General features: G+C 43.7%; 1 long non-coding RNA gene and 1 other non-coding gene across 3 annotated transcripts in view; both read left to right on the top strand.

Annotated features, from left to right (window-relative positions):
• LOC139080601 (uncharacterized) overlaps nt 1–19,762 on the top strand; it is a 58,239-nt gene that overhangs the window by 9,375 nt on the left and 29,102 nt on the right. Inside the window, exons 2-5 of one of the 2 annotated variants that reach the window (XR_011535216.1) lie at nt 4,661–5,284; nt 10,860–10,983; nt 15,499–15,599; nt 16,018–16,124. This is a non-coding gene — a long non-coding RNA (uncharacterized lncRNA). The remainder of the gene's footprint in view (nt 1–4,660; nt 5,285–10,859; nt 10,984–15,498; nt 15,600–16,017; nt 16,125–19,762) is intronic. The other variant, XR_011535217.1, reaches the window with a different exon arrangement.
• Nucleotides 3,486–3,615, top strand: LOC139080705 (small Cajal body-specific RNA 4). The gene has a single exon (XR_011535420.1). It is a non-coding gene; the product is annotated as a small Cajal body-specific RNA 4 (non-coding RNA).

The raw sequence follows: 19,762 nt of genomic DNA, 5'->3' as shown, positions 1-19,762 counted from the left end.
GGGCAGGTCATTGTAAACGCGAACAGAGCGTGTTTGATGTTTCTGTATGTTCTTAATTATCCCACCAGCTGAAGCTACTAATAACCGTTGATCAAGTAGTTCATATTCCTGGGAAGAGACTAGGTATCCAGTCTCAAGATTAAGAGATACAGTTTATCATAAACTTATTAAAAGTTACTGATTCCATTTGTTATTTTGGTCGAAAACCACAGCTTGTGTATGAGGATAAGAAACGGAGTTCTCTTTCATGGAGTCCACTTTTTTCTCGTTTGTAAATACAGTTAGTCATATACAGGAGGAAACACTTTGATTAAAAGGGTGATAGTCTGATTTTTGATGATCAGAGTTACCAGCCATACTAGAAAAAACATCACAATTATGCATTATCAAGTGCTCTTTTTCCAATCCTTTGTGACCACATTTAGATTTTCACACCAAATATTGTGCAATATTCAAATAAGTATTTTCCCTATTATTTTGACTTCTTCTGATGCAGTTTTTCTCTTAGAAGCGAAGTGTTGTCATGAATAAATATCATACATCAAATTTAAAAATCCAGTGTTTTCCAAAACCACAATAAAAGCAAAACATTAAAATGACGGTCAGGAAGATTATTTTTTAAAAGTGGTTATCTCTGTTCGCAATGACACAATATTTGTGCCTAGATTATTTTAAATGAACTTTGCAGTGGAATTGATTTATTGATATTCGGATTTGCCCTGAAGTCCCCGTGCTCCTTCACATTAGCCACAGGACTTGGGCCATCCCTGCAGCTTTTGTGTTTCTCTATTCTAACCACTTTGTTTGAAATATAATTTTGAAGATGCTAGTAAAAAATAGAACAAATTCTCTATTGGTCTCCGTTTAAATTATTTACTACCCTTTGGAGCCATATCTTCATTGAACTATGTTAAAAGTATTTTGCTGGAATGTTTCTTTATGTTGTCCATCGGGTTTAATAGACGCGCCATTTAATAAGCTCTCTACCTGTGAGGATGGACTATTTGACCTCTGTGCCCTGCCACTGGTAGACATAGTATAAGATTGCTTTGTGAAATAAAGCTGTCGGTAACATCAACAAAATAAAAAATGATCGTATTCCAGTACTCTCTGCTGAGTACCATGACAGCGCTGAAATATGGAATAAAATTGAAAGTAGATTAGTTTTGGGTCTTAAGTCATGTTTTGACAAGAAATAAGAGAGGCGAACATATCTTTGAACTTTTAGTTTTAAAGTTTTTTAATGAAAATATTTATCATTTTGTAAGGTTCCTTCTTTCTCTATCACATTGAGGCTGTATAACCTTAAAACAATCTATCTCTTATTGGGAGGGATATAAATACTGTTCTATCTTTATATTAAACACCATAAAGGAGACTCGCACGGGCAAGATGGTTTGACACTTGGAAGTTAAGGAGGGTCATGCTAATAAAAAAGCTTATTGAAGAGGACGGAAAATCAGTCGTTAATAAGCTACATATTTTTAGGGTACGTAATGCATGTAAATACTGTCGACAAGCAGGCTGCTTTTGCTGTATTTTCTGTTAACCTTTTGGAATGGTTTGAATCTGAAGGGGAAGAATAAATATGTCAGAGTGGAGAGAGCCTTGCTGGGGATTGCTTTCGACATAAAGGAATTTGAAAACTGAGGCGACATGCAGATTGTGAAGTTTTCTCTCTCGTCTCTGCGGTTATATATTAATCAGAAGAAATCGCGACTAATAAATGGCGTTGATGGGCAGCAGAGGGTGCGGGCTGAGGACAGTCAGCCTCCCTTCCAGGAACGTGCAAACCTCCTGTTTCACCAAATGGGAGATTGTGGCGCTCTTAAAAATGCTGCTACCCTTTCATTCCCTTTACAGAATGATTGCAAAGTGGGCAGGTCCCCGTGCATCTCACAATGAACTCTTCTCACATTCTTTCCTTTTAAAACACATGATGCGCTAACTCTACGTGGCTCGTGCCTCGGGATTGCCCTTGCCTTCTCCAGCCTGTGCAGCCGAGCTCTGCACAAAACCCGGGCAGGGCTCCAAGGCGGTCGGGGTGGGGCTTCCAACTGCCACTTCTTTTTTAAAAAAACTAAATTGACTTTTTTCCCCCCTAGTAAATGTGAGTTACATGGTAACACAGGGATAAAACTGTGGTCAGACTCTTAGGGGATTTTGTTTTTAGTCATGAAAAAAGGCAAACCTGTTACCCTCACCTTAAAATTTCCATAGTTGGAAATTTTAAAAATAAATTGAAAAATATTGGCTAAAAGTTCTGAAAAAGGTTTTTTACGAGGGTTCAAACAATCTCTCCTAAGATATGTTAAATATCATTACAAAGAAAAAATTTTTAAAAATTTAGATGAGTATGAAATACAGCCATGTTTCTTAGTCTCAGTTGAGGTGTATGCCAAGTCCTATGGAGGTCTCATGATAGCCCCGCTTACTTTGTTCCATTACATGCCTTTAACCTTGACTTTGCCAAATAATATCTTTAAACAGGACAGTGAATTACCGTGGTCATTCTGTTGGTGTGAGTTGTCATCGTTGGTCTAAGCTCGACTCCTGAGTGTGGAAGTTTGTTAAAGAATAACTATACAGTTATCAACCATCCAGACCAGGTTTACATGTGTTTTATTCATGGTTTTTCTGTCAAATGTCAAGATCCAGGAGGAGCCCTGAGCATCCTGGGAAGGGTCAGAGAGCGTGTGCCAAATCCCAGAGGGTTGGGGACAGTCACACCCTGGGAAACGTCCTTGGCTGGTGGAGGTCCCGAAAACAGAACAAGGCTAGGAGAGAAGGTGACTGTGTGTAAGGTCACCAACATTAGAGGAGAGGTGAATTTTAGCATCCTAGAAGGGAAGAATCAATAGAAAATTAACAATAACTTATGGTAGGACAGGGATCTGAAAGTCATTCCATCGTGAAGAGCCATCCATTGAAATAGACGAGGGGACAGAGCTGTCACAGGGCGTTCTGAGTTATTAAAAAGCATGCACTTGAATGTCAGCCTGGGGTTCAGGTATTAGTTCTGCCCACTAATAGCTGTGGTACCTTTAGCAAAAGATATGAACCTTCTTAGTGTCAAGTTTTTAATCTGTCAAATGAAGATAAGACCAAGGTGGCTGTGCTGGTGTGTGAATTAAATGAAATGACCCACCTGAAGGTGCCTAGCATGATGGCCCACCCGCGGCAGCTGCCCCCCCGAATACTGGGGGCCTCCTCTCTTCTCTCCTCCATTCTGAAATAAGGATGCCAATCTCTTCTTCCCTTCAGATTTCATGAATCTGATGAGGTCCATTCCAGTCTTGTGAATGGAAATGTTCTAAAGGTTTTTTCACTTTCAGTAAACCAAAAATTCTTATTCTGCTTTCAGTTACTCTGGTTACTTGGTTTAAGAAATCTGGACCAGAGCCTTAATGTCATGGAATTTTTGAGATGATCTGTACTGTGGTTTTGTAATTGAGTGGGAATTAACTTTGTTTTAAAAATCATGAGCTGGATGACTAAGGAGGCTGAGTCTGACACAGCAAGACTCTGCTGACTACAATTGTCCTAGAAAAAGGGTTGGAGAAAGTGGGAGATCTGTGAAGGATCTTCTGACTACAGTGGGAGTACCTGTCCTGAGAGGTCCCCTCCAGGACGAGAGTGCCAGGTGCGTCACACCGCCCACAGATGGGATGAGTGACTTTGTGGGGCCATGTTAATGTCTGCTGTAGCCTCCGGGGTATTTGCTGTGCTCAGACTGACTTTTGAGGTGTCATCCAGCCGTTATTAACCTCATCATGATCTACAAGTGCAGAAACAGCAAGAGAGTTTAAAGTTCTAGTAAGGAAAGGCGGGTGATTCCGATGAAAATAAAAGTAGAAGTAATTTTCTAAATGGTGGCCAAGGACATACGCTGCCCGTGGTTAAGGGACGAGTTCTCAGTTGGACCATACATTCAGTATGCCACAGCTTCAGGATAAGAACTCAAGAGGTTTAACTTCGTAACGGTTTTAAAGGTCTTTCGTTTCTTTGAGGATCTTCTTTATCATCATTAAAGTCTGAGGATAATAATAATTGTCACGATACGTGTATGTGCTCCCTATGTGCCAGGCACAGTTCTCTGTGATTTGTACAGATGTGCCTTGACTTACGCTGAGGTTATGTCCCGATAAAGCCATTGTTAAGTTGCAAGTATCGTAAGTCGAAAATGTAGTTAATACACCCAACCTACCGAACATCGTAACTTCAGCCTCACCTACCTTCACTGTGCTCAGAACACTTACGTGAGCCTACAGTTGGGCAAAATCACCTCCCACAAAACCTATTTTAGAATGAAGGGTTGGATAGCCAAGTAATTGATTGAACAAGGTAGTGAAAGTGAAAAACAGAACGGTTGGATGGATACAGAAGGTCTGTGAGTGTATCGGTCGTTCATCCTGGTGATCTCGGGGCTGACAGGAGCTGCCACTGCCCAGCATCATGAGAGACGGTCCTACCGCATATCGCTAGCCTGGGAAAAGATCAAAATGCAAAATCTGGAGTACGGTTTCTACTGAAGGTGTATCACTTTCACACCATCATAAAGTCGAAGAATCGTAAGTCTGGGATTGTCTGTATCTATTAAGTTATTTAAACTTCATAACAACCCGGTAAGGTGGGTATTATTATTACTTCTATTTTACAGATATAAAGAAACTGAGGCACAGAGAAGTTATGTCACCTGCCTTTGGTCACGCAGTAAGGGGCAGAACTGGAATTCAAAACTGGGAAGTCTGGCCTGTGAGTCCACGACTGATGTAAAGCCTGGCGTGAAGCATTGCTTGTGGTTCGTTCATTCATTCGATCAATAACCAATTCACTTATTATCTACTACCTGCTGTTTCCTATGCAAGACTTTGGAGCTAGAGTGGGGACCAAAAGCAGACATTGCCTTCATGAAACTTATAGATGGGAGAGATAGATATTAACTGAAAAAACCCAAATAATCATAAAATTGCAATATAAGGAGGAAGTACAAGATACCACGAAAGCTCACAGAAGGAGAATCTGACCTAGATGGGAAAGCTTCCTTGAGGAGAGGTAGCTTGAGCTGGGAGCTGAAAGATGAGCAAAGCTTAGCCAGGTAAATAGCAGCAGAACATGAGCCTCAAAGGCCCTTTGATGGGCAGGAGAGTTCAGACTGAGGAATTCCAGCAGGGTCAGTGTGACAAGCCAGGAAGAGCCTGGTGCCGGATGAGATCAAACCATGCAAGAAGACTTTGTGGACTATGGAAAGGAGTTTCTTGTTGATCTCAAGACCAATAAGAAGGTATTGAAGCATTTTCAATGGGGGGAGGGAGGCATGACTTGAGTTTCACATAATCCTCTTGCTGCAATATGGAAAAATGGGTTTGAGATGGACCTGAGGTGGATGTGGGGAGGTTAGGGGTATGGGACCACTGCAAGGCCCCAGGTAGGATATGATGGAGCTCAAAGCAGAGTGTGACAGAGGGTGTGGGGAGATGTGGACAGGTTCAAGAGATACTCAGGAGGAGAACCAAGGAAGCTTGGTGATAGATTGGATCGAGGGAGGTGGGGATGACCCCTGGGTGTGGGTTTCTGGGGCTGGATGATGGTGGTGCCATCCCCTGTGACAGGACACTGGAAGAAGAGCATGGTTGTTTCCTTCTGGACAAGTTGAGTTTGGAGTCCTTGTTATCAACATTTTTAGTGATGCAAAGAAGAAAGTCAAAATGTAAATATCTTTGGATGAAATTTTACTAAGAACTGATGCCATGTTCAACATCTACTGTTCTCTTATAAAACTGGAGTTTTATGTGAATATGCTTATTTTATTCCTTGTATAATACCACTTTATGTTTATGAACAAATTTAAAATCACTTTTTGGAACAAACCTGTTACTAAAGAGAGGTGTACTCCACGATGAATATAATTGCTTCTAAAGTGTCCACTTGTAGACAGACTTGTATAAGCCATCATTAATTGTTTACATAATTAATATATAAAATGCAGAGTTTCTACTAATGGAAAAAGAAACTCGAGCATCACACTGATAATATCAATGACATGCATTTGTATTTTCAGACCCTAGATAACTGTAAAAGCTACATTTTATTACGTTAATAAAACGTAAAAACTCCTGAAGCGACCCAGAAGCATGTAGCAGCACCAGTGTTAGGACTCGCTGCTCCATCAGTTAGGGGCCTGTCAGCTTGCTGTCTGCTGCTGGTAACACTCGCAGGGCACCGGGGAAAGCTTTTCCCCCAGTAAAACAATGATTTATTTTTCAAGATAAAATACTGCATGTTGATGACATAACACGCTCTATGAGAGTTATGAGAGTAGCAAAGCAAAGGAAAAAATCCAACTCAATGAGAAGAAAAAGCAGAATGCGAAAAATCGTTCCTCTGGGTGGACTGAGTGATCAGGTTGTCACTATAGATGTAAAAAGTAGCTCAGTCCCTAAGAATACGGGAGACCCAAGGGGGAACTCATGAAGAGACGCTAATTCCACGGCGGGAGAGTGTACAGGGTTCCAGCGCTCCTGGGTTAATACCCTGGTCACACTGACAGATAGAAGGACCAGTCGTCCCTTTGGCCATCCTGATGACTGGACCAATCGATACCTCTTTAGGGGTCTGCCAATCACTCCATTAGGGAGGAAGACTGGCCGGATTAGTTCGAGCAGCTTCTCAGATGCTCTGAGGACGCGGCCAGGCCCTCTTCTCTAAATAGGAAAAGGGAAGCATGGCTTCATGTGGAGGAGGGATGGGGAGGCCTCTGGATCTGGTGAGCACTGAGGTATGTTCGAAACAACTTAGAAAGGCAGCTGACAACTCTGCAACCCGTGTTGCAAAAGTATTCATAGAAACCCAGAGGAGATTCCTATAAACTAAACAAACAAACAGACCACGTGCCCCAGACCGTGCCATCTGATCCCAAACTCAGCTGTGGGAGGACTTAAGATGTCAACCTCGGAGGCGTCAAAAGCATAATGTTTCTGTTGGAAACCCCACCCAGAATTCCCAGAGGGCCTTTCCCATTGACTCGCTTGGAAATGAAATCCAAACATTCTTGGCTGCCAGGAAAAGTGTATGGAGTTTTTTATTTTTCCTTTCGACACACTACTAATTTTGAATTAAAAATCATTTGATGTCAAAATTTTTCTTCCAGATCTCACACTCTAATCATCTTCCCAGAATGCCTGCTTTCTTTCACATACAGAATTTTTGTCATAGTGCAAAAAACGAGGCTGCTCTGATGGATGTGTGGTCTAGATGGGGTACCCGGATGAGGGTCAGGTTGTCCTGATTTGTCTATAAAATTTTCTGGAGAGGGTCCAGGGCTTTCATAATAGTCTCCAAAGGGTCTGTGAGCTCCCCTCCCCACACTTAACGAGCACTTACAGACCCTAAAATAAATACAACGTGAGGACAGCACGCAACAGCCTGCCTTCTTCTCCCACTGATGTCTTTCCTTGTAAGACCAAGAGGTGGCAGCATAGACACCAGCATGCAGCTGCCCCATTTTCCCAACCAGAGGACTTCCAAAGGCAAAATGTAGTAGTATGAGGGCCCATCAGTCACCTTGCTTTGGCTGGAATAGATCGTGGATATGGGTCGCATCAAACCGCCCTAAAATCCTGCTGGAGGAGTAGAGCGAGATGGAATGAGCAGTCCTGGACTTTCAGGTCACAAAAATGGAAGGAGCACATTTGGTCTGCGGCTGTTGGCAAGCTGGGCACGCCAGGAAAGCCCAGAGCTTGCTCATTGGTCGAATCCGAGAGGCACTTCCATGCTATAAAGTCGAATGTGATTTCCCAAGCTGTGATAAGGACTTTATTTTAGTGTACAGTATTATTGTTTAAATACTCTACAAACTGCCTTAAGAAATTACTTACTCTGAACAGAAAAACACTTTATTTTCTTTGAACCAACAACCGAAAGACCTTTCTGTTCTTCCACTCCCTGGGGGATTGAAAATACCCAGAAAAAGGGGAAGTTGTTTTGCACGTGCAGATTCAGAGGATTTTTATTTTGCTAATTAAGTATCACTTTCATTTTCTGTGAAAGTATGAGAAGCAGAGACCTTTGCTACAAATACTTAACCAGACGTGCACTGGATAATTTTTTTCTACTTTAAACATATCTAGCCGATTCAAATATATGCATTTTAAGTAGGAGATTCTAGGTCTCAATACGGCTGATTACAATGAAATCGCTGAGGACGGACCTGTTTGTTTAATGGTATACGTTGTGTGATAATAGTAATTCTTAGTGATGAAATTAAGCCTCTGGTGATATCTTAACCAAGTCAAGCATCAGACCTTAAAAAGCCATCATCTGGTGGGCTGAGATGAAATATATTTTGTCTATCATTTCTGTTCCTTTGAAAAGTTTCCATAAAATTCATAATTACTAGGTAACCGAGAACAAATATACACAGTTTTGGGCTATCTGTGTGGGAGAAGATGACAGAAGGGGCTTGGAGGCATTTGACAAGTATCAACAGACACGATGCAAATTTTGTGGGTGGAATAGAATTAGAGAAATATTAGCCAGCCTGTTTTGGTTCGTTTTTCACAGTCCACTTTAAACTGCCAGCTTCCCTTGAAACAGAAAGTAACCGGCTGGGGTGCAGCAGGAGCAAAATGTTTGCGTGTAAGCTCAGCTTTTCTCAGATGATAAGCAACTTTGGGAGGGCCATTAGTTGATCCATTAATTAATCCATTGATTAGAATTTATGGAGCATCTCTTTTGTGCCTAGCCCTCTGCTAAGCGTTGTGAGGATTATGAGACAAATGATTGCATAATTTCTTAGTTATATTCCTATTACCTTCTGTGCCTTGGTGTGTGTGTGTGTGTGTGTGTGTGTGTGTGTGTGTGTGTGTGAAATTGGGAGCCACGGAGGGTAGCGGTGTCTAAGGGCAATTTTTTAAGTGTTTTAATGTAAATGCTTCTCTTTCTGAAGTCTGTCTGATTGAGAAGGTAAATGCAACTCCATTCATTCGGCTGCTCCCCACTTCCTATTAGTCCATGTGCTTGACACACCTGGAGTTCCTTCTATAAAATGTTTTCATCGAATAAAAATTGTCCAGAGGGGCCACAGTTTGAGCAATGCTTAGGCTGCAAGGGTGATGTTTGTGTGGGTTTTTTCTCTGTTGGCTCTGCCACGAGGCAAAAAAAGAGCCTGTCAGCCTTGTCAACCGTGCAGATCTTCTGGGAGCATAGAGCCTGTCGGGGTGCATGGCTATTTCGGGGGGCAGAGGTGGGGCTCACGCAATAGAACAGGCTTGGACTGGGCAGCCCTTCCTCCTGAGCATTAAATTCACTTCCAAGAACACTGCAGGAGACTATTGTTAAATACTCCGGGCGTGTTGGGGGCTGATGGAGAGGCTGACTCAACAGAAAGGGAGTCTACCACACTTTGGGCTATGCTTCCCGTGGGAGAAAAGGGATGTTTCTGGAATGGTCTTATTCTGTGTAGTTTCAGGGTTCTGACACAGTGTCTAGTCACCTAGTTATTTAAAGCATTTTTTTAACAGTGCATTTATGAAATGCACCAATAGCAATTAGGGTCGGCTTCCTCTTCATTCTCTAAAATAAATTCTTCTGTTGCGTCTTGACTTATCTCAGCTGTATTTGACCTCTGATTATCCCATATACTAGATGGTTTAAATTACTAACTCCCAAAGTGAAATCCTAGAAAGAAAAGCTCCACGAATATTAATGAGTCTTGTTTGGGAAAGAGCCTCACATGCAAGGAAGCTTGAGAAATGCTGGGCTCAGGCAAGGCCAGCAGCAGGTTTCTTGACCACAAGCCTTACCGGGATTTGTAAACCTGGGGAGGGGACGACGTGCAGGGTTTCCCAAACTTCCTTTCCAGAGAGGGTCTTGCAGGACAGGTGTTGGAAGAACCGTGCCTTGGGGAGCATGAATTTATAGACTCGTTCGTGTTTGAAAAGACTTTATCAGAGAAAAGGTGGAAAAGTTTTACTGAGGAAAAGTGGACATAGGGAAGGCAAACGACCATAAACGGGGTTATCTTGAAGCTTATTTGAAAAATGACCGAAGACTAAAAAGGCAACAGCCAGGTCTAAGGGGGTGAACGAACGTAGTCTAAGAATGCATTCTACAACAATTTTTCAACAGTGCATTTAGGATTACAAATTGGTGAAGATACAAAGGGGCATCTACAATAATAATGCACATTCTCAGGCACAATTTAAAAGAATGAGCTTATCAAGATTCATGTTCTGACATTGTTTCACTTCTAAATCAGGCTTGGTCCAGCTTGCGCGTCTTATGTGTAATTTAAGAACAGAAGCCATAACAACAATAATGCGTAGATAGGAGGAGTTTATCTTCTTGAATGAATAAATTAGGTCATCTTCAAGCAGTTTTCTTTAATAGGAATTCCTGTGAGGTACTTCCGTAGTGAGGCATGGCTCTTTAAGATCCTGTTAGCAAAGACGATGAAAAGAATGTTCCCCTCTGTCTCACACAAGAAGGGGAGTGTGCAGCCAACAGTGGGAACCTGCTGTGAGTTCCTGGGACGCGCTGGCTGCCACCATCCAGGCCAGTTGTCAGTGAGCAGCAGCCCCCTGCCGCAGAGCAAGGCTGAATGTGCCCCCTCCCCGTTCTGCAGCCTGGGCTGGGTCTGGGTGTTTGAAGCCACTTCTCACTTGCTCCTCTTCTGAGGTTCCATCTGGATAAGTCTGGGAGACTCCAGCAGGCCTCTGATTTAGGGCTTATTAATAGGCTTCCATAATAAGATCATTGATAAAAAACAAAAAAGCATAAACCCCAAGGATGTCTCAAATGTAAGGATTCTCACTGATGAGCGTAAAGAAAACTGAGCTTCTAATTTTGACTCTCCACAGGCGATGGGCGTCTGGTCCTAAAATCTTCAATCTGCCTGGCACAGAAGGCTGGACTCGGGCGCCGGGAACGACCTTGGAGACGCGCCCCAAATATCCTTCTCAACAAGCCTGGGTCTGAAACAAGGTGTGTGTGTGTTGGGGGGCGTTTGTTGTTGATCGGCGTCTATGGCACCAAAGGAATGAAATCCTGACTCGAACTTCCTTTGGAGAGGGGCACCCCATTCTCAGGATAGTAATTCTTTGAATGTATAAATAAAAGTCGGGCTAATACAGCAATGCCGACCAAACTGTGCGCATAGGGATTTTTGCAGTACGCATGCGGTTTTTCCAGGCCAGACAGCGGCCCATAGCACGTGCTCATTTTCGCTTTTCCTTTTGCAAGAGCTCGCCCCCCGCGGAGCCAACCCGCGCAGCCGCTGGCCGGGCACTGCGCTCCTGGCTCCCTCCTGGGGGCGCGCTCCCACGGGGTGGCCTCCCACAGGCACTGCGCTCCCAGCGCTGCTCTCAGCAGTTTGCCTGGAAGGAAGAGGCCGGCAGGAGCGCATCCTGGGCGAAGGCTCCGCATCGCGCGCTCTCAGGGGAAACAATGGGCTGGAATTGGTGAAAACAAACCCAAGATGTTAAGGAGGCGCTCAGGCACTGGGGCGCAGGGCTTCCAGAGCCTGCTCGTGAACCGCCCCCCTCCGCCCCCGCCCGCCCCGGGGAAGGGTCTTCGCTGTCTGTTTGGTATGCTTTTTTAAAATAAGGCATTGTGGTGTCATTTTGCGGATTAAATAATTCCCTGAGGAAGTGTTTGTGGGGAAAAGGGTGATCAACAGGGAGAAGGGACATCCTTTTTCTCTCATGTCAGGGTATGCTTTTTTTCTGCGTTTTGCAGACTTCCACGTATCTCAAAGAACACTGTGTATTTAAAGAGGTTGATGCACCCTGAGTGATAAGAAAAATGGCACTGGACTAGGAGAGAGAGGGGTGCCCTCTGGTAACAGCTATCACTGAGCGCTCCTGGTGTGTCAGGCACTTCTCTGTTTTCTCTAAAGCTAGTTGACTCCTCTCCACCACCTGGGAGCGGGGGTGTAATCCCTGAGTGGTAGGTCAGGAAAGGTTTCCGCCGCTTCGGCCCGGTGTTCTGCAACGTCCTACCTGTCACTGGCTCCTGGAGTAACCAAATTCAGGATAATATTTGTGAGGGAAAAGGAGTCATTGCAGGTAAAAATGGAGACGATTTCGTCGTCTTGCAGTTTATCCAGCTTTGCGGGTGCTCTTAGTTCAAGGATCACAGGCCTGCAGGTGCTGGTTGTCAAGAACCTGAGTGGGGAGCTTAGAGATTCCGGGGGTCCTGTCCCAGACTTGCCAGTTGCAAAATGTAAAGCATCGCCAGCTGGTATGGTCTCCCCTCCATCTTGCGCACAAACCGACGATGGTTTAGATGCCTTTTCCTATAGCTCTGACGGAACAATTTTAGTTTAGTGGTTCGATACCAAATTTCTACTATTCTTGTTTTGAAGGTGATCATATTTGTTTCTTTTTAAATGCCTGCAGCATTTTAAACAATTTCTGTTGGTTTCCTTTGCTGGGGAATTGGTCTCCCCACAGACCTGGGAGGTTCACTGATAACTACCTGGGGCGTCTGGGAAAGTAGGTGCTTATGGTCTGGCTTCTGTTTTGGGGAGCTCATTAGCCGATTCCCTTACACTGTCACTCACTCCGGGGAACTGGAACTTTGGAATTGCTGCTGCGTGTCACCCAGTCTTGTCCTGCTCAGGAGGTGAAGCAATCCGTGAGCGGAACACGTGGCCTTGGAGGAAATGATCCAGCTGGGTGAACAGGGCGCGTTTGTCTCACTTGGCTGGGAAGACAGCGAGTGGTGCCCAACTGAACCGGTCAGGTCTGCAGCTGAAGCTCTCTGGCTCCTGGAGGAAGAAACCAGAAATTTTTAAAAGTCCAACAGTGTGAGCTCCTGATAATGATAGTCGCATGGAATATGCTTCCTTTAATATGGCCCCGGCCATCAGTGATCATTGAGTGAATCCCGTCTTTGTTTATCTGCTCACCAGTATATGTTATAAAGGGGAACAATCAAGATTAATTTACTGAGAATTCAAGGAGTCATTTTGTGAGTCAGATGACAGTGTTTATCTCATGAAACACAGCGAAGGCGAGTCAGTTCCTAGACGCGCTGGGGAGGTTTACAACATTGACTGCGTGCCGCTTTCTTTATCTACAGCTTTGAAACGGAATATTATCGCACCTGCAATTTTCATATGCTGTGACAGGCAGAATGCCTGGGAGCAAGCCCTGAGATTCCAGCTCTGGCCCCTGCCTTTAGGATCTGGAAGAGAGAGCGATTGGCCTGCGGGCCATTATCAAGCCTTCTGATGGTGCACATTAATAATAATAAGCATCTGAGATTTTTATTGGATAATTTAAAAATATATAAGTACTTGAATACTGAGCCTTTATCTTGGCTGTTTCTTGAGAACGCTTATCTCATTGTTGGTGATTCATGTTTATTATTAACTAAGTAGTAAAAAATTAAAAGCATTTTACAATAATGAATAAATTATTTCTAATGAATATATAAAAGGGGTTGATGTTTTCAACAGATGAAGAGCTATGGCTCGATGTGGTTTCCTGGGGGAAAAGTGGTCCCTGGTCACACGAAGCGAGGCCGCCCGGTTCTGTTCTATTTCTGTTGAAAGTTTCTTAGTGCCTATCAACAAAATGATCCTCTCCTTAACCCTGGTCCAGCCTCTGGTTCCATCAATCGAGCAGTTGTTGAGTGCCTTCGGAGGATAAATAAAGCCTTCGCTGGCGCCAGGAGGCATCTGTAAGACTCTTCAAGCAACTGGGACTAAAGATCCTGTTTAAAGCAGGGAAAGGGCCCGGCAGGGCCTCTGCTGTGTGATGTAGACAGGCACCCCTCTGAGCCCACAGAGCCCCCAGCCCCAGTTTCGTGGACAGACTCAGACTTTGTGCTAATGTGGCACGTGAGCCCGTCCCTCTGGACTGCCCCAGCTCCCATCAGGTTATGCACCAGGTGGCAGAGAGCTGGGCTGCATCTCCGCCCCTGCTTTCCTCCTGCCCAGCTGTACTTTGCAGCTCTCAGCACAGAGACCTTCCGGTTGATGAACTATTTCGCCACCAAGTCTCACTGTTCACGGGGAGAGCTGGGCAGGCCGTGGAGAAGGACGGGTGGGCAAGTCTGTCATCTTCCCTGGGAAACACACACACGGCTGCCATGACTGATGCAAAAGCTTGGAACGATGAAAACGCCTTTTCTAAGCAAGTTGGTGGTGTCAACCCCACGGTTGAAGTCACGTTCTTGACATTGGGTTGCGTGAATTTGTTTTAAAGTGGACATCCTGCGTGGTTTAGTGCATGCACTTTGCCGTCAGAATTAAACCCACGTTTCTTCACTGACATTCAGTCCCTTTTTACTTTGCTCTCAGCTTACCTCGCCAGCCTTTTCCTTCCCTGCTCTTTCGTCATGGGATGCACGCCTCTCTCCCACCAAAACGCACACCTGGAACCTCTCTGGACCCTGTGCTCTGTGTTCGAAGAGTGCAAAGTGTCTCTACTCCACACCCATCTGTTGAAGTCTTTTGCCTCCTAAATGACCCAGTTTGGGTACCGCTTTTGTTACAAAGCCTTCAGCCCACTGTGATTCCTTTCCTCTGAATTAGGTGGTATTTCGTTTTAATTCTTTTGGTGTGTATAGGATACTCTTAGCGTTATTTATGTTATTCAATGCCCATTGAGGACACTGATTACTTCTTATTCATCTTTCTGTGTCCCACAGCGCCATGTTCTTTAATTAGGGGAGAGGAACAATGGGTGTCGTTTGAATGAATGAATGAATTCCTTGGATGTATTTATTTAGGAATTGAACGTGGAACAAATCTAGTTTCCTTCTCTCTTGGTAATCTTTCCAGTTCCTTTATCACGTTAAATAGTATGTTTCTAGTTCCTTCCACATTAATAATTTACATTTTTGAAAGTAGATGATATAAAAATCGTATGTTTATTAAATAAAATGAGGGGTTGAGAAGCAACATGGTATAGTGAAAAAAACTAGTATTTCTAGTTTTAAGTTGGCCATTCAGTAACTGGGTAACCATTCTCTCTCAGATTTTCTTAGCTTGAAAATGGGGGACCTGCAAAGGCTTAAAGCTGTGTCTGTCTGTGGACAAAAGACGTGCTTTTGAATTTTACTTCATGTAACCGCCTGCCCCCTCCCTCCCTCTGCTCCCGTAAGTGTGGCTGTGTGATTACGCTCTGGCCAATGGAACGTAAACAGAAATGTGTTAAAAAAGACACTCTACCCCCTTTTAGTCTGTCTTCCTTCACCCTGCTGCTTGGGACACCCTGTGACTCTTCCGCCATCTTGGAGCTTGAGGATGAAGGCCGAGCCCGTCCCAGGCGTGCAGAGTGGGGAGTTCGAGGGAGCCTGAGTCCTGAGGACTTTGTGGAGTGGAGTGGCTGCACCAGCCTTGGGACTGCCCACCTCTGGGCTTTTCCATGGAAAAGAATTCAACTTTTCTTAAGTCACTATTCTTTTGTGCCTCTGTTATTCACCACCGAACCAAAACCTCCTTCCTGCATCATCACTGTCAATTGATTTGCCTTTTACTCCTGCTAGACTCTGAGCTCCTTCATGAGAGGTGCTGTATCCCACCCAAGTCCGACTTCCCGGCAGCTGGTGCAGTGGCTGACTTACACTGGAGCGCTCCGTACATGACGGTGAGCGAATGCCTGCAAGAGCAAGGGAGTTATTACTTGGAGTGGCAGCTGAGTCTCTTTAAGTTCGTTCAGAGAAGTTAGGCTGGGCATTTCAGCCAGCTGTCCTTTAGCCAGGGTCCCAGATTGAAGAAGATACTTGGTGCAAAGCCCCAGATGACATATATATATAGAAGGTGAGAAAATATAAACCTTTGTTGTTTTCAACCATTGGATTTTTGCAATTGTTTGTTACTGCAGTGTAACATAGTGAGAACTGCCCGATACCGTGGGCTTCATATTTGAGGAAAAAGATGAGAAATGAAAGAAGAGTGGGAGTTTGCCCTGCCTGGAGGAAGCTAGTGGCTTGGGGCGTTCCGGGCAAAGAGGAGAGCCTCTTGAGGGATGCGTTTCCTCAACACGTCAAATTCTGTAATCTCAGGGTCTCGTTCCGAAGTTCCCTGCCGCTTCCATGAATGCTGAATTGGAAATGTGCAAGAATTTGCATCTGTGTCTCGTCCCCTGAAGTCCGTGGCCTGCGTATCTTAGGTATGAAAGGGACGGGAGGGGACAGGAGGAACTGAGCGCCATGTGCCAGTCTCAGTGCTCAGGGTGTTTTATATTCCGTTGTCATTTGCAGCTGTTGGGCTCCAAATGAAACCTCTGTGTCATCATTCCTCTCCTGTTTCATCAGAAAAATGTAAAACTTCTGTTTACTCCTCAAACTACCTTCCTTCCTCTGCCTACCGTAGTAGCAAATAGAGAAAATATTTACTCTTTGACTCTATAAATAATTTTTGGTTGGGTCGCTCATTTTGCGCCACACACATCTGATTGCATTTTACTGGTTACTGAACCAGTAACGAACAATTCAGGAGTGTTTTTGGTGCTAAAAGTTCTAATTATAAAAGGAGATGTGAAAGTAGCTCCTTGGATCCTGGACAATAAGACTCAACCAGAAGCTCCAGGAGCAGGAGGAAGCACCTGGAGTCGGGAATGCATCTTGAAAAGAATCCTATTTTGTTACGTTTTCCCACATTATTTCAACGCCATGTGCACATTGCAGAAAACCTGAAAAAAGGAATAGGAAAGTGTACTTTATTAAAAATAGCTTCCCCCAGGATTATATATGTCATAGATATACAGTTTTCAGTTCTCCTTTTAGGAGCTATATTTTCTCTGCTTTTTAAAAAAGATAAATGCTTCTTTAAGAAAGTACGAAAATATAAAGAAGAAAATAAAAACCATCCATAATATCACCATCCAGAAATAGTCATTTCGAGTTTTTTGAAATTTTAAACATTCTGAGATGTATGCGTGACCGTTCAGTGAAATTCTACATGGCGATTTTTGGTTGGCTGTTGTTCTGAAACCTGGGCAAACCGAAAGTTGCCATCTGGACACTGATTTTGGAGGTATTCTGTACGCACGTCCTTTTTTTATTTGTCCTGCATCTACCCCCCCCCCCCCCATAAATCTATGGCATGTATTCCACATTCACCCCCAGGAGTCGCTAATCAGTGACACCGTTCTCCTGCTCACAGAAGGTGACCAGGATAGTCCTCACCAGAGAAGTGCTCATGTGGTGTTAGGGTGTGAAAGAGCTGTGCTCTTTACTCAGGAGAGCTGCTCTGAAGATGGTGTCCCCCAGGGCTGTTGGTACCACCTCTCTGCTAGGTGATTGGAGCTGGTATAAATGAAGCCAAGTGGAGGCAAGCGGAACTGAGGGATCGGGAGACACCTACAGTCCCAAAGCCAGCATTCGCATCCCTGGATCAAGCTGGGCCTGTAATGTGAGCTGGTGAGTTCTCCTTCCCGCTGAAGCTCCTGTGAGGTGGCGTTCGTCACTGGCCATGGCGGTGTTCTGTCCCCCTGAACTAAACACATTATAAATATAAACCAGTAGTACTGTTTTTTTTGTGTGTGTGAGGAAGATTGGCCCTGAGCTAACATCTGTTGCCAATCCCCCTCTTTTTTGCTTGAGGAAGATTGGCCCTGAGCTAACATCTGTGATAGTCTTCCTCGGTTTTATGTGGGATGCTGCCACAGCACGGCTTGACGAGTGGAGTGTAGGTCTGCACCTGGGATCCGAACCTGTGAACCCCAGGCCACTGAAGCAGATGCAAACTTAGCCGCTACACCAGTGGGCTGGCCGCCAAACCAGTAGTACGTTAGTACATAATAATACTATCGACCACGTAGTAATACTTCACATGAAATGACAAGAATAGTCAATAATATAGGATAATGTTATTATGGAGAGGGAAGCTTAGACAAAATAAAGACATTTTCTTCTTTTTTTTCCCTCCAGCTTTATTGGGGTATAATTGACAAATAAAATTGTCAGATATTTAAAGGGTACATCTTGATGATTTGATACACCTGTACATTGTGAAAGGCTTCTCCCATCGAGTTAATTAACACATCGTCACTTCGTGTATTTACCTTTTATTTTTGGTGAATAAAGACATTTTCTGAACGTTATTGGGCAACATGATGTGTGCCTCCTGCCTGTTCACTGCGGTCTAGCATTTCTAACTGCATCTTTAGTTGAAAAGGGTTTCTTCGTAAGCAAGGCAGCCAGCTGCAAATGTGTAACAGAGAGTGGAGATTCCTTTAAACGTTCTTAGAGCCAAAAGATTAAATTAGTGCAGACACATGCATTTCAAGGATAACGTTGGATTTTATTAACAACTTATTTTAAAATATTTTATTGCTGTGCTATCTATTAAAATTTTGTTGGATGTGAAATGGTAAGAAGTCTATATTGTGATAATAATGAAATTATTTATTAACATGGGGGTCGCTTCTCTTTTTTCACTCTTTCCCTGACGCTGTTCCCGGAGGTCCCCTGCATGGCCTTTCTCTAGTCTCTCACATCCATTTCTTTTCCCATTCTCTTCTCTTCTCCCGTGAGAATTCTGAAGTTCTAGCTGCCGAATGTCAGCTTTCATTTGTGGTGGGATGTCACAACGGGAGACAAGCTGGCTATGGTACTTTGTCACTTCCTGGCTCCATGTCACAACAGAAGTGATTATTCAGCTGCTACACCTAGAAACCAGGTCCTATTCATTTGTGAGAACATCATTATAAACTTGTTTTTTCTACTTCAACTGTCTGTAATTTGTCTCAGCATGCTTTTTCTCCTCTAGTTAGGGTCATTTCTCTTAGCATATACAAATAAACATATATGTATATAATGTATGTATAATGTATCTACATATATTGTATACATATATGCATATATACATGTGTATATAAAATGTATATATGTATATAAAATAGACACATATGCTTTCTATCTCTCTCTCTTTTTTTTTTCTGAGGAAGATTCGCCCTGAGCTAACATCCACTGTCAATCTTCTTCTTTTTGTATGTGGGTTACCACCACAGTGTGGCCACTAACAGGCGAGTGGTGTAGGTCCATGCCTGGGAACTGAACCCAGGCTGCTGAAGCAGAGTGTGCCAAACTTAAGCCCTGGGGCTGGCACACCTGTGCTTTCTCTTAGCACATATAAATAAGTTTGTCTGTTACCGTTGTTCAAACACTAGACTTTATTCTGGTGTCCACCTGTATGTCTGCTGTTTCTCCATCCTGTGCTTCTCGTAGGAAGTGGCTTCTTCTAGTTTCTTAAATCCAAACTTACTCATTTGAAGTAGGGACAAGCATCTGACTAATTATGTCTCCTAATGTAGCTGTGCTCCAGCGTTTCAACATTGAAATATGCGTTATTTTGTTAGAAATCCTTTATGATACAGTTGGACCATTGTGTATTTTTCTGCAATTGTGTCTATAGCTAGGTTACTTTATCTGTGAGCTACATTTCAGGATGTATGGGGGACTACAAACATTTGTTGTCTTAAGACGTTAGGTTTGGTGTGGTTGAGAACCACAGGGAAAAAATGAATGGATATTTCTTGATACGTGCCTGGCTTGTCCATGGATTAAAAGGCGGGAAAGCCCAGCCATCGCTTTTATGGCACTGACTGTGTACCAGGCACTCTTTTGAGCATTTCACAAATACTAGCACATGTATGTCTCATCACAGCCTTCTGAAGTGAGTACTATTAGTATCCACAGTATACAGATGGGAACACTGAGGCACACGGAAGGTAAGCGGCTTGCCCGTGGTCACAGCTTCAGTGGCAGAGATAAGATGCAGTGAAGGATTATTATGTCCCACTTA

This window comes from Equus przewalskii, chromosome 31 (assembly GCF_037783145.1).
Source record: "Equus przewalskii isolate Varuska chromosome 31, EquPr2, whole genome shotgun sequence".
Classification (NCBI taxonomy): domain Eukaryota; kingdom Metazoa; phylum Chordata; class Mammalia; order Perissodactyla; family Equidae; genus Equus; species Equus przewalskii.
This window is presented reverse-complemented; position numbering and strand designations above follow the sequence as displayed.